The 12,534-nt window shown below is 36.1% G+C and overlaps 1 pseudogene; it reads left to right on the top strand.

Annotated features, from left to right (window-relative positions):
* Positions 1 to 760: 760 nt before the first annotated feature.
* The window catches only part of LOC106827596 (cellular retinoic acid-binding protein 1-like), a 66,051-nt pseudogene continuing 54,277 nt past the window's right edge, over positions 761 to 12,534 (top strand).

Genomic DNA, 12,534 nt, shown 5'->3' with positions numbered 1-12,534 from the left:
ATCGAGTACATGATTGAGGAAAATAAGTGATGATGTGATTGGAACTATCCATTAGCACTGTCAGATCTGAGAAACTTAAGTCAATTGCAGTATAAATCTATCAAATAATTGATGTGGCAATTTAGTATCAGAGTCAGAGTCAAGTCAGGTACCATCACACACTACCAAGTATCATGATCTGGTGGCATAAAATCCATATACATATTTTTGCACTGACCTTTTCCTCAGTTCATATATATGAATTTATGGGAGGGTTCCTTATAATCATCTCATAGAAGAGGATAGATATTTGTTCTGGTTTATTTATGGGTCAACTTGATAGGTTGGAGTGAGATGAAAATAGACTATAACTGTAATAGTACATTAATCACAACATGTGATTCTGAATTACAGTAATGAAGAACATCGTCTCTGCAGACAATGCTGCAAACATTACTCTTTGTTGTCCACTTGATGCATAGTGAAAAGTGACCAAAAGAGTACATTCATATAGACTGCTGTACAGCATTGAATGGCTTGTATGGTTGAGTAGAATCTTGAAAAGAGCAAGATTAAAAATCAGATATACAGAACTCTGGGGAAAAAGTATGTGGCTGGACACATACAGCAAGCGCAAAGTATTTGAAACTTTGTCTCTCACATGAGGGGGCCACAGAAAGCATCCACAGCAGAAGAGGCACTCAACAACCTGCTAAGAACATATACAGTGGGAGTTAGCTGATCTCTATCTTCAGTCACTCCAAGCTTGTTTACCGGGCTCATGAAGAGAGCAGTAATGCTACTGTTGAGGAGGTGAGACATAGAACTTACAGAGTAGGCTCCTGCTATGGACTGAATGTTTATGTCACCCCTAAATTCATGTGTTGTAGCCTCAATCTCCAATGAGATGGTATTTCAAGGTTGGGCTTTTGGGAGGTAATTAGGTTTGAATGAGGTCATCGAAGTGAGGCTCTCATGATGGTATTGGTAAACTTATAAGGGGAGGAAGAGACCAGAGCTTCTATTGCTCTCCCTCTTTCTCTCTGTGCCATGTGAGGAAACAAGGAAGAAGACTTGCTAGAATCCAATCACTCTGGCACCCTGATCTTGGACTTCACAGTCTCCAGACTGTGAGAAATGAATGTCTGTTGTTTAAGTTACCAAGTCTATAGTATTCTTGGTAAAGTAGCTGGCACTGAGTAAGGCAACTCCTCTCACTAATCAGCGAGAAGCAGAGACCCTACATATGGCACAAATCTCAAGAAGACAAGCCAGTCCCTCAGCACGAAACTGATTACATTCAACCCTCCTACCCTAGAGAGGTTAGTGATCTGTCTTATAGAAACGATGCCTAATCTGGATGTGCATTTCTTTTGTTGCCATTTTCCTTGTCAGCATCACTATCAGAGAGTTTACCATTGTCTGATGTAGTAATCCCCAGCATGAAACCCTGCATATACTGCCTCAGAGTAAATAATTTGTTTCATAGAAAATTACCTGCAAAAATGAGTAAAAGATCACTTGTAGCATCAAATATTCTATTACTGGACAGAGTTGTTTGATAGACTACTGGACTGCTCATCTAAGCCATCAGCTCAGAGGCAGCATTCTACATTGAACTGGTGGCTGCCAAGTGATACAATGTCCCACAGAGCTGAATTACATGGGTATGAAAAGCAAGGAGTGGAAGTAGAATGGGCTTTACTTACAAGCATTCCATTGACCTGTATACGGAATTTATGCTCTGTGTTCCCACAGCTTAGGCTCTGCTGAGTTAGAGGGCCTGATTCTCGGGGGAGTTGGCGGCACTTTCAAAAAGGAGCAGAATGTAGGTGAACCAATGACTGCCACATGGAGTGCACGGCTGCTGTACCAAGAAATAAAAAAAGGAGTTCGTTTATCAATGAAGGGAGTCAACCTTGATCAACATGAGGATCTAGGACTGATGATACACAGTGTAGGTAGGGAGGAGTGTGTTTGAAACCTATGCTATTCCCTGGAGTCTCTCTTGGTTCTTCCATTTAGAGTGTTAAGAGTGACAAGGCCATTGAAGAGACCATTGAAAATACGCATGAAGTTCTGGATCACCCCACCTTGCAAGTGAGTTAGATTAGATGAAGTGCTGGATGAGGGTAGGCAAATGTACAGTGGGTGATACGGGAAGGAGATGATGAGTAAATTACAGCTTAGGGTTCACCTGCAGAAGCGGACACTCTTACTTATTCAGAGTTGAGATAAAAATATCTTAAAAAGTAAACAATAGTGGAATTTAAATCAGAAATTATTCCTTGTTAACTGACAAATTTTTGAAAGAATCTGTCTTACCAACAGAAGGGATGTGAAAAAAATATTAAAAAAGCTAAAAATAAGATGCCATATGATGGAAGTAAGAATAAATATGTAAGGTATGATAAAAAAACAAAATTTTTAAACTCTCCTATTAAAAGGACTTTCAAGTCATAGTTTTACAACTCCATATATTATTTACAAATTAGAAGATAATGAAGCAGAAAAGTTAAAAATAAAGTTATGTGCAAGCAGACAATGTATTTTAAGTCATAGCACCTTAATTGGGGAAAAGGACTGCTAATTTTGATGAAAAATACAGTCTATAATTGATATAATATTCTTTTTATATAAACATATCAACCATTCCAAAAAAACTGCAGCATATACTAAAAATTCCTTAGCCATCATCTAGATTAAATAAATGTTAACATGCAATCCTACTTGTTTTAAATCCTTTTATTTTTTACTTATTTTTGCTTATTATTTTGTTTTTGCTGAGGAAGATTATCTGTAAGCTAATATCTGTGCCAATCTTCCTCAATTTTGTATGTGGGACGACACCACAGTCTGGCTTGATGAGCAGTGTGCAGGTCTGCACCCTGGATCCAAACCAGTGAATCCTGGGCCACCAAAATGGAGCACGAGAACTTAACCACTATACCACTGGGCTGACCTCTAAGTCCTTTATTTTTTAAATGAACATTTACAGACACAAACAACCCTTTATTACCTTTGTGTTCCATTTATTAATATTAATAATTATTAGTATATTATGTTAATATCAATAATTTATTATTATATTAAAGATCTGTGTACATTTTTAATTTTACATATATGTACATATTTATAGATTACATTATATTGCTTTGCATATTTATTGAATTTTGTTTAGAATTTATAATATGATTTTCATCATTATGCATCTGGCTATTTTATACTTAACTATAGCTTTGAGATTTATCAACAAAGTTTATTTACTTCAATAGCTTTAAAGTATTTCACTGTTTGAATGAACCAAAGATAATATAGCCAGTCACATAACAATGCATATTTACACTTTTTTTGTCTGAATTATCAGAAAATTATTACATTCAATGTTATCCACTGTCACCACTATCTATTTCAAAATTGTTTTCATCACCTGAAACAGAAACTCTGTACCCGTTAAGCAATAACTCCACCATCCCCCTCTTTCTCCAACCTCTGGTAACCTCTAATCTACTTGCTGTCTTTATGAATTTGCCTATTCCAGATATTTCATGTAAGTGGAGTCATCATATATTTGTCCTTTTGCATCTGGTTTATTTCACTTAGCGTAATGTTTTCAAGTTCTAAATAGATGAAGTGTGCATGCATTTCAGTCTTTGTCATTGTTGGTTATCTTTCTTATATTATATACACTTGAGTTTTAATTTTTGTATCATTATAACCTGTTGGAAATTCTTTGGTGCTCAGCCCAGTCCCATCAGCGTTCACTTTGCACACCAAAGTCTCTATAATGTGAACACTTGTAATATTATACTGAGATAGGTTTTCTGGTCACAGAACCAGGCCTCTTCCACTTACAAGACAAGTAAGAATTGCCAAAGTGGTATTGACAATGGTAGCAACCCTCACACAATGACAGATGGGGAACTGGTAGATATATACCTCAGCTTCTCATCCTTATGGTATGATAACTAGAAGGCCCATGTTCTGCAATGCCCCCTAATTTCCCAGGAAGATTGAGATCCAGCTGCTCACATGAGTGACCAGCTTGAAAATGTACACTGCCTTGGCATCTCCCCCATCTCGCCTCTTCACTATTCCACTCCTCCTGGTATTTCCTGAGATCTCTTCTAAGATTAACTCACTTGCACTTGAATTCTTGTTTCAGGCTCTGTTCCTGGTGGAATCCAAACAAAAGGTGTTGGTACAGTATCCAAAGCAGCCTGAGGAAGCAGACAAAAATTCTGGAAAATAATCTGGAATTAGACAACTTATCAGCCAAATGGCAACTAATAACCATTGCTGTTAGGTAAGCGGGATATTAGTCCCCCCACATGCTGCATCATCGCAATTTTGAAGACTCTTACCGGTAGTAAACAGGGACACGTTTCAAGTATATTGGATGCTCTGATTTATGAAATATCTCTAACACTTGAGAGATATGAGGGGCAATGAAACATTGTGGAATAAGTTGACTATTGTAAACTATAGAAACTCTAGAAAATAAATACACCAGGTTAGCTAGCCATCAGCTCAGGGCAGAATATAAAAGCTGGAATGACCCCACTGCAACATTTAGAGAACTCATCTTTTCCAATAAGAACAGATATGCTAAAAATTGGACAGAGGATCTGACTGTGAGAGATATGGTGTTACAAATGGATTTAGTCACAGTTTTGGCAAGTGTCTATTCCATAGTCATAACCCAGATGAGAAAGCGACCTGTGAAGGAGACATCTGGGGTGAAGTGCTTAAAACCGTTGGAGTGTTGAGTACACTGAACCATGTGGTCTTGTGTTAGTGACAGAATCCCTGCTTCTGAGAGAAGCTTACGTGTGGTGGCTACGGGGAATGCACCATGCAGATGTCCTTCAAGAGACATGAGCAGATTTGACTGATGAACTCAACTGCTGACTCTTTGGACCCAGCATCACATTCCCACAGAGGTCATTCTTTACCTAGTCTGCTCGGAAGCAATTCTTGAACATGTTGAAGGTGCTAGGGTCAGCCCATTTCTGCCTGACAGGGAACTCCTATTATGAGCAAATTTGTCTCACGAAAGCATTTTTTGTTGTTGTTGTTGTTGCTCTACACTGCACTCTGAAGATCTTTCTAGCCAATCCTTTTTTTTTTTCTTTCTCTCACTTTCACAAGTTTCAGATGTGTATCACGATGCAAAGCCTCTCTCTGCCTACTCCTCTGCCTCTCCTTCCATTTTGAGAATTCTCCTAGTAAATCTCATCAATTTCTAATCCGGTATTGATATCTGCCTTTTTGGAAGACCTAAAATGACACATTTTATAAAGGAGAGGGGACGGGGGAGAAATTAGTTGAAATACAGGAATTATTAACACAAGCATCCATTTCTAGTGAGTAACTGCATATTTGGCAGAATTATCTATAATGCAGGCTCACATGTGTCCTTTCTCAATCAGTGGTCATCAGAAATTCTAATGAATTTCTGAGTGTAGATGGCGGGGAAGTTGGGAATGCAGCCAGAGAATCCATGCTGAGAAATCCACTTTCTTATGTAAATTGCTACTCTTTGAGAATCTTCTCAAGCCACGTCTCCTATGTGACACCTCCATTTGGTGATGAGATGAAGGCTCCGTTCCTGGGAATGGCAAATATTACAACAAAATTGATTAAGTATCCCAGAGTACATGATGTGCATGGCAAAGATTTATTCCAAAATTCTAGAGAAGTCCATAATTATTTTCCTCTTGTGGTTTGGCACAGGCTGCATACAACATTCTGAAAGTCCACAGACACGTTCAGAACAACTGAATCCTCTGAATCATAAGTTCCAAGTGACAGAAATGCTTGGACTGTAGCCTGGACAAGTTGGAAGACTTTCATCTGTTCTGTGTCACCTGGTAAATGAATCTGAGTTATTTACCTGAATTAGACTCATGCTTCTAAAAATTTCAATGACATCCACAAATGCCTACCCTTCTTTTTTAGTGGTAGCATGCAAAAGGTAAGCATTATAAATTTAATTTTGAAAGGAAGAGTCCTCAGGCCATAGGCCACCAGAACTTCAGAAAATTTATTAAATAAAGAGCTTCTTATTTTTCTCTGAGATTTATTTCCTACATTGTTTGCGCACGCGTCTTAGAGTCATCTATAGTACCTGTTCTTTTCTGCTCTTAAGTGTCAACCAATAAGATGCTCTGTAGGATGAGAAAATGGTTAATAATGCTACCAAATAAATCAGTACAGAGTCAGATGGTTCAAAATACTCTGATGAAAAAAAAAAGATGATAGTGTCCTGCTGCCTTGGTCAGGTAGTCAGGTGAAAATAATTCTGATATTCTCTGATTATTGAGTTAAAGGAAAAAAAATATTCAATCAATAACCTACTAACAGGTCCTAAGTCCTGGATTCCCCCACCCCCGGATAAAGAATCTCTGCCTAATAATTGGAATCATGACCAGATTAAAATTCTTAAATCCACTGTCACTTTCAAAGATAAATCTTCTGAGCCAGCAGATATGTGAAGTTTTCTTATTTATCATTACTCTAATCTCTTTAACACTCCTAATGATGTGGCATTTTTTTTCCACTATTTTGCTATCAAGTTCAAGCTTCAGAAGCTTCCATATAATCCTCTGTACAAAAACCAAAGTTCCTCTTTGAGTTAAGAAGCAAATGCATGTATTAGGCTGGGTAGTGGGTGAGTAGGTGAATGGGTGGGTGGGTGTGTCTTATCAATTTCCCTAGTGTCTATTCCAAATAAACTCTCAGAAACTGGGAAATAATATCAGATGCATTGTGTTTGCCATGACGTGAATTTAAGTCATATTTGAGTTAGTACATTACCCACATAAGCTGCCCTGTATAGCCAGTGGCCATTGTGGAGTCCTGAATTTCTAAGAACTTGGCTGAGCCCAAAGCAATCTTATAATCTTTGGAATTTCAGGTATTTCTTCTTATGTCTTGCATAGTTAACATAATCACTAAAGATCCCCTTTGGAAAGATTAGGATAAAGATTTATAGTGGTTTTTTTTGTTGTTGTTGTTGCTTTATTTTTTTTATGTGGATACATGGCTTTTTTGACGTATATTCAGCCTCTGGATTTTCCTTAAGTTTAATGTAGCAAATCATGGCAAACATCTCTTCCTGACATGAAATGTATTCTTTGATGTAAAATTGATTGTAATCTTAAGGTCATTTAATAATCAAAGATTCCAAAGAGTCAGAATATTATGTTGACCGTATAGCCCCTGGTATTCTTTATAAAATAGACATATATTACATAAAATCTATATATATGTATTATACTAAATATATATACAGCCTTTCCTCTAGGGTTTAAGCATGGTTATTTAGGTTTCAGCTTTCCAAATATACTGAAAAATCCATGAAAATCTACTTACACCCAGGCTCTTATATCTCAGGCATACCAAGTAACTATTTCAGCACTTTTCAAAGATGATGGTGCTAACTTCATGAGTTCTGGTCTGCCACTTACCAAACCTCATGAGATGGAGAAATTCTAATTACCACATGTGCATGGAATATATTACACAAAATACATATTCACATAAAGACAATTAGAGTAGAGAATGACTAACAGTTATCAAATATAATTTCTCACATCTTTCTGTAACATATATTAGAATATCATAATATACAGCAAACCAGTCTTTGTATTTATAACTAATATACACCCCTTAAAGAATGTTAATTTTTTTATTTATTGTTAATATATTTTAAGAGAAATTTCCTCTACATTTTGCTCATATGCTTATGAGTTTAATTTAAACTCAAAATTTAAAAACAAAAATATATTCTGGATAAACGCTAATATCAAAAAGACAAACATATATTTGTAGCTAGGTCGATATTCTCAAAGTTAACAAGAATACAACAAAATTCTTTATGACTCAGCGACTGCCCCAGTAGTAGAGGAGACTCATGAATAGATATCTGATGTACCTGATTCTAGTATTCCACTCAGTTTTTCTCTATGTTTGCTTCTTTTATTTTAACCCTCCAACTAAATGACATTCCATATCTTGAGTTCAAATGCCCTAAAGAAGAATCTGCTCTCACAACTAGACTCCTAGTGTGCAATAATCCTAAGGGACTAAAAGGTCTTTGGGTCAATTCTTCGGCACTTGGACAAAAAAGACCATTTTCTTTGAGTCAGGCATTCGTTCTGTGTCCAAGAAGTTGTGATAGAGGTTGCAGGAAGTCTGGATACAGTGCTTGTAATACCATATAAAAAGAAGGTTTATTGAAGGTTTATTTAAATTGTAGTCGTCTCATTGATGGGCAAAGTAACTCAAAAGTTACTTTCATTTTCTTTCCACAATCTTCAATAACACATGCCATTTATCTGTCATTTTGAATGTATGAGATGAGTACGTTGTTTATTTCAGAAAATGAGAAATGTCTTTTAATATAAATAGATGCCTTAAGTTACAACGTTAACACTTTTGTCTAATTGTGTCATAATAGGGGATGAATAAAATAAACCAAGAGATAATAAATAATAGAACCAATGTTTTCAGTGTAGAATCATTTAAATTTAATGGTTATATTACTCAATGTAGTTGGCATACTGATATGATCAAATATCTTTAATATTCAACATAATTCAATATTTAGCCTATCTTCATAATCTAAAAACGTGTATTTTCTTCCTTTCCACCTATCTCCAAGCTCCAATGTATAAGAACTAGGGTGATAGGTAGTCTTTCCAAAGGGATCCATTAGGACTAATGCTCTTTTGCAGAAAAAGAATCAGAAAGAGTTCACAACTGCTGGTGCTTTTGCTATTGAACACGCAGTGGAAGCGGTAAGGCTGTTCCTCTTTTGTAAATGAATAATCAATTCTCAATATTCCACAATAATATTGCAGCTTTATAGCAAAATGCCTCTTATTTTTAACATTCATAAATCTATCACACATGTATACTCAGATACAAACATGCACCATACACAGACTCAGGTGACATTATAAGATTGTATATATATATATATATATATATATATATATATATATATAAAGTTCATTTGTGTCAGTTTTTGGTTAAGGTATCATAAAATGGCTTTCACTGGACTCTGACAAAGTCAATGTCCAATTAAATAGCAAGAAGTTATATTTTTAATTATCAGGGAAGTTTACATCCTGATTTCTTCAGACATTTTTCCTGCTGCATTCTGTGTCTGCTCTCCTTCTGTTATTGTGGTTCCATGTATGCCACATAGTTGACAGTGTCCCACAATCTTTGGAGGTTCTGCTCATTATTTTACAAATATTTTTCCTTCTGTGCTTCAGTTTGTATCACTTTTATTGATCTGCATTCAAATTCACTAATGATTGTTTTTGTGTTATTCAATAAATTCTTAATCCCATTTGATGATATTTTAATTTGATATAATAAAATTTTCAGATTTAGTGTTTTATTTGGTTCTTCAATAGATTTTTTTTATCTCTAGTCTGAAAATACACATCTTTACACCCATTTCTATCTGTAGATACTTTAAAGTGATGATCAATTACTTTCAAGTCCTTGTTCTGCTTAATTCCAACAATTAGTTCTGGATGTTTATTTCTATTAATTGCCATTTTTTTTTATTGTAGGCCACATTTTCCTGTTTCTGCACATGACTAGTAATTTTATAACGTACACTTGACATTGTGATTTATATGTTGTACAGTCTCTAAATCTCTAGATTATATTATCATGTAAGTGCGTTGGCTTCTGCTGTGCAGACTGTTAACTTATGGGGGAATATCTTGATTGTGTGCAACTTTAGTTTTACGCTTTTTTACAAAACGTTTATTATGGCTTTTCCTTTGGTACTAAAGTGAACTCCTTAGCGTGGGCCTAGAAGTGGCAAACCTACAGTTTAAATGAAAGCCAATGGTGTTTACCTAGCCCCCTTTATAGCACAATGCAGTTGTTGATGTCTTTCAGCCTTCAGATAATGCTATCTGTTGTGTATCTTGAGTTCTTAGCTTAGTATAGTTGAGTAGTTCTTAAATGTACATTTATGGCAAAGGCCAAGTGTTGAAGAGAGTTTACACACAGATTTTTGAGTACTCTCTTTTGTGGCTCCCTTCATTCTGTGATTGGTAGCTTCCATTTGCAGCTGCTCTGGCATCACCGAAGTTCGATCTCAGATTCCTCAACCCAACAACAGTGTTATTTTCTGTTTGAGCTCTATTTCTTGTGAGCAAGAGATTGACTTCAGGGAAAAGTCATAAAAAAAATGGATTTCATCCAACATGGTTCACTTCTTAAGGACTAAATCCTACCTATGTTCTGTCTGTTTTATGAAAAACACTATTCATAGAAGTCAAAAGTTCATAATAAAGGAGGAAACAATGAATTTCCTCAAAAATATTTTTAAGCTATTTTACATGAAGGAATTAGATATTGAAGATATAAAGAAACAAAGAAAAAAAATCTCAGTAGCTGTTCTCAGTGGCTGTCAGAGTTTAGCTCAGCGCCCCTTGAACGCAGTGTGCACATACTCCCCGGAATGTTTGTTTACATGCGGACAGCCAGGCCTCTGCAGAGACTTGGATTCAGTGAGATCATGGTAGGGTTCATTAATGGGCATTTTAAATAAGCACCCAAGTTATTCTGGTGCAGATTTTGTGGGGACAATTTTCCGAGGAAAAAAAAAAGATTTGGTTAGATCAAATAAGGTGACTGAGAATTCACGAGTGGCTATAGTTCCAACTTTACTCAGGACAAATTGGATTTTTCAATGTGTGTAGGGCTTTCATTAAGTTTCCAGCTGAAACCACATTGTCAAAAAGACTTGTGGAATGTCTTGCCCAGTGTGACTGCTATGAATCTCAGCTTGTTTTGATTTGGTGGCACTGCAATCATTCAGGGTGACCTAAATGTGTGCATTTTGGCTTCAGGACTGACTGAAAGACTTTACGTTGTGCTGAAACCAAGAGCTGTCTGACCAAACTTGACATTTACTGGCATAACTCAATCTTGCACTGATGTTTGAATGTTCACAGAATCCTTTGCCCTGCTTCCCAACACTATTGATGTCTTAAACTATTTCATTTATCAAAGGCTCTATCTCCAAGAGAGCAAAATCAAGCCTAGGTCATTTTAATACAAGCACTCAATCAATTTTTCAATTTGAACCTTGACAGAATCAAATGATTTGAGTGTTTTTACTCACTCAGAACATTCTATTTCAGCCCTGTCAAAAGAATTGAACTGATTTTCTGCTTACCTAAATGCCTATCAAAAAATTAACCTATTTACCTAACCACCACCTCACTGTATGTATATATACATTTGAGCACATGCGTATTTTTCCATCTTCACTGTGGTGCTTGCTATATCACAGATTCTATGTGTGTGCGTATCTTATAAATTGATAGAATTTATGTGTACACAGATGAAATAGCTCGATGACAGATTAGATAAATAGATCTCATTATTCTACCTCTCATACATATTATGTGTATCCTATTTCAACTCTGATTATAGTCATACTATGCCTCTCTTTATCTGAAGAAAGCACTTTTAGTCTAGATAAGATTATTCCTGATTTCAGGATGATCTGAAAGGTCTGTCATGAGTGAAGCATAATTGAAATTAAAAAGAACTAGAAAGCATAAACTAGGTACTTTGGGCAGAATCTTGACTCAGATCATTTCTGCTTTTATGAAAAATCTTGTAATTTGTATACAACTAGTACGAATACTAAACTCTGGTACTATTAAATCAATGAACTCTTTAAAGTTTCAAATATTGTGTAAAGAGTGAAAATAGTCCCATTTAGAAGGGTATGCCTGGCCAAAATACAGAAGTATATTGAATTATCCAATATAAATACATAAATTATTATATGCTGAGGGAAGAGTATGAGACTAGCATATATATGTAAGCTGTTTTACCATTTTGATTGATCCCTTAAATTAGTCGTTTTACAGAAGTGCTTGTGTATGCAGACTAGAAAATTGCCTAGAGATACTATTTATGTCCATTCATTTTCAATGGACGACAGATGTTTATTGAGAACATGCTATGTTCTAGATACTTGGCATTGATCACAGAACAAAACAAAGATCACGGCCCATAGGAAACTTCCATTCTTGTGTGTTGGGGGCATAATAAACAATTAGAAAAATAAACTAGCAAGATGTTTATCGTATGAAACAGGGAGAAATGTGGTATGGAAGAAAGAAGAGCAGGATTGTGTGTGCGTTTGTGTGTGTGAAGTACTCAGGTGAGCCTGATTAGAAAGTGGTTTTTGAGCAAAGGTGTAAAAGTACGGAGGGATTTGTTCGTGAATATATCAAGGGAAGAATGATTTATAGAGACAGTACAGGCAATCTGAGGCTCTAAGACATGCGAGTGCATGCCCTGTTTGAGGCACAGTGAGGAAACTGCTGTATCTTAGGTAGAGTGAGTGAGGAAGAGTGAGGAAGACAGTTTGTTGTTGTTAGAGCCAAGGACTGGTTCTGGCCTAGTGACCATGTGTACAGCAAAGTGGAACCCTCCCCAGTCTTTTTGCACCATCCTGTCACCTTCCGGCACTATCTCAGACAATGCTCCCTTTGC

Source organism: Equus asinus, chromosome 11, assembly GCF_041296235.1.
Source record: "Equus asinus isolate D_3611 breed Donkey chromosome 11, EquAss-T2T_v2, whole genome shotgun sequence".
Taxonomy (NCBI): Eukaryota; Metazoa; Chordata; class Mammalia; order Perissodactyla; family Equidae; genus Equus; species Equus asinus.
This window is presented reverse-complemented; position numbering and strand designations above follow the sequence as displayed.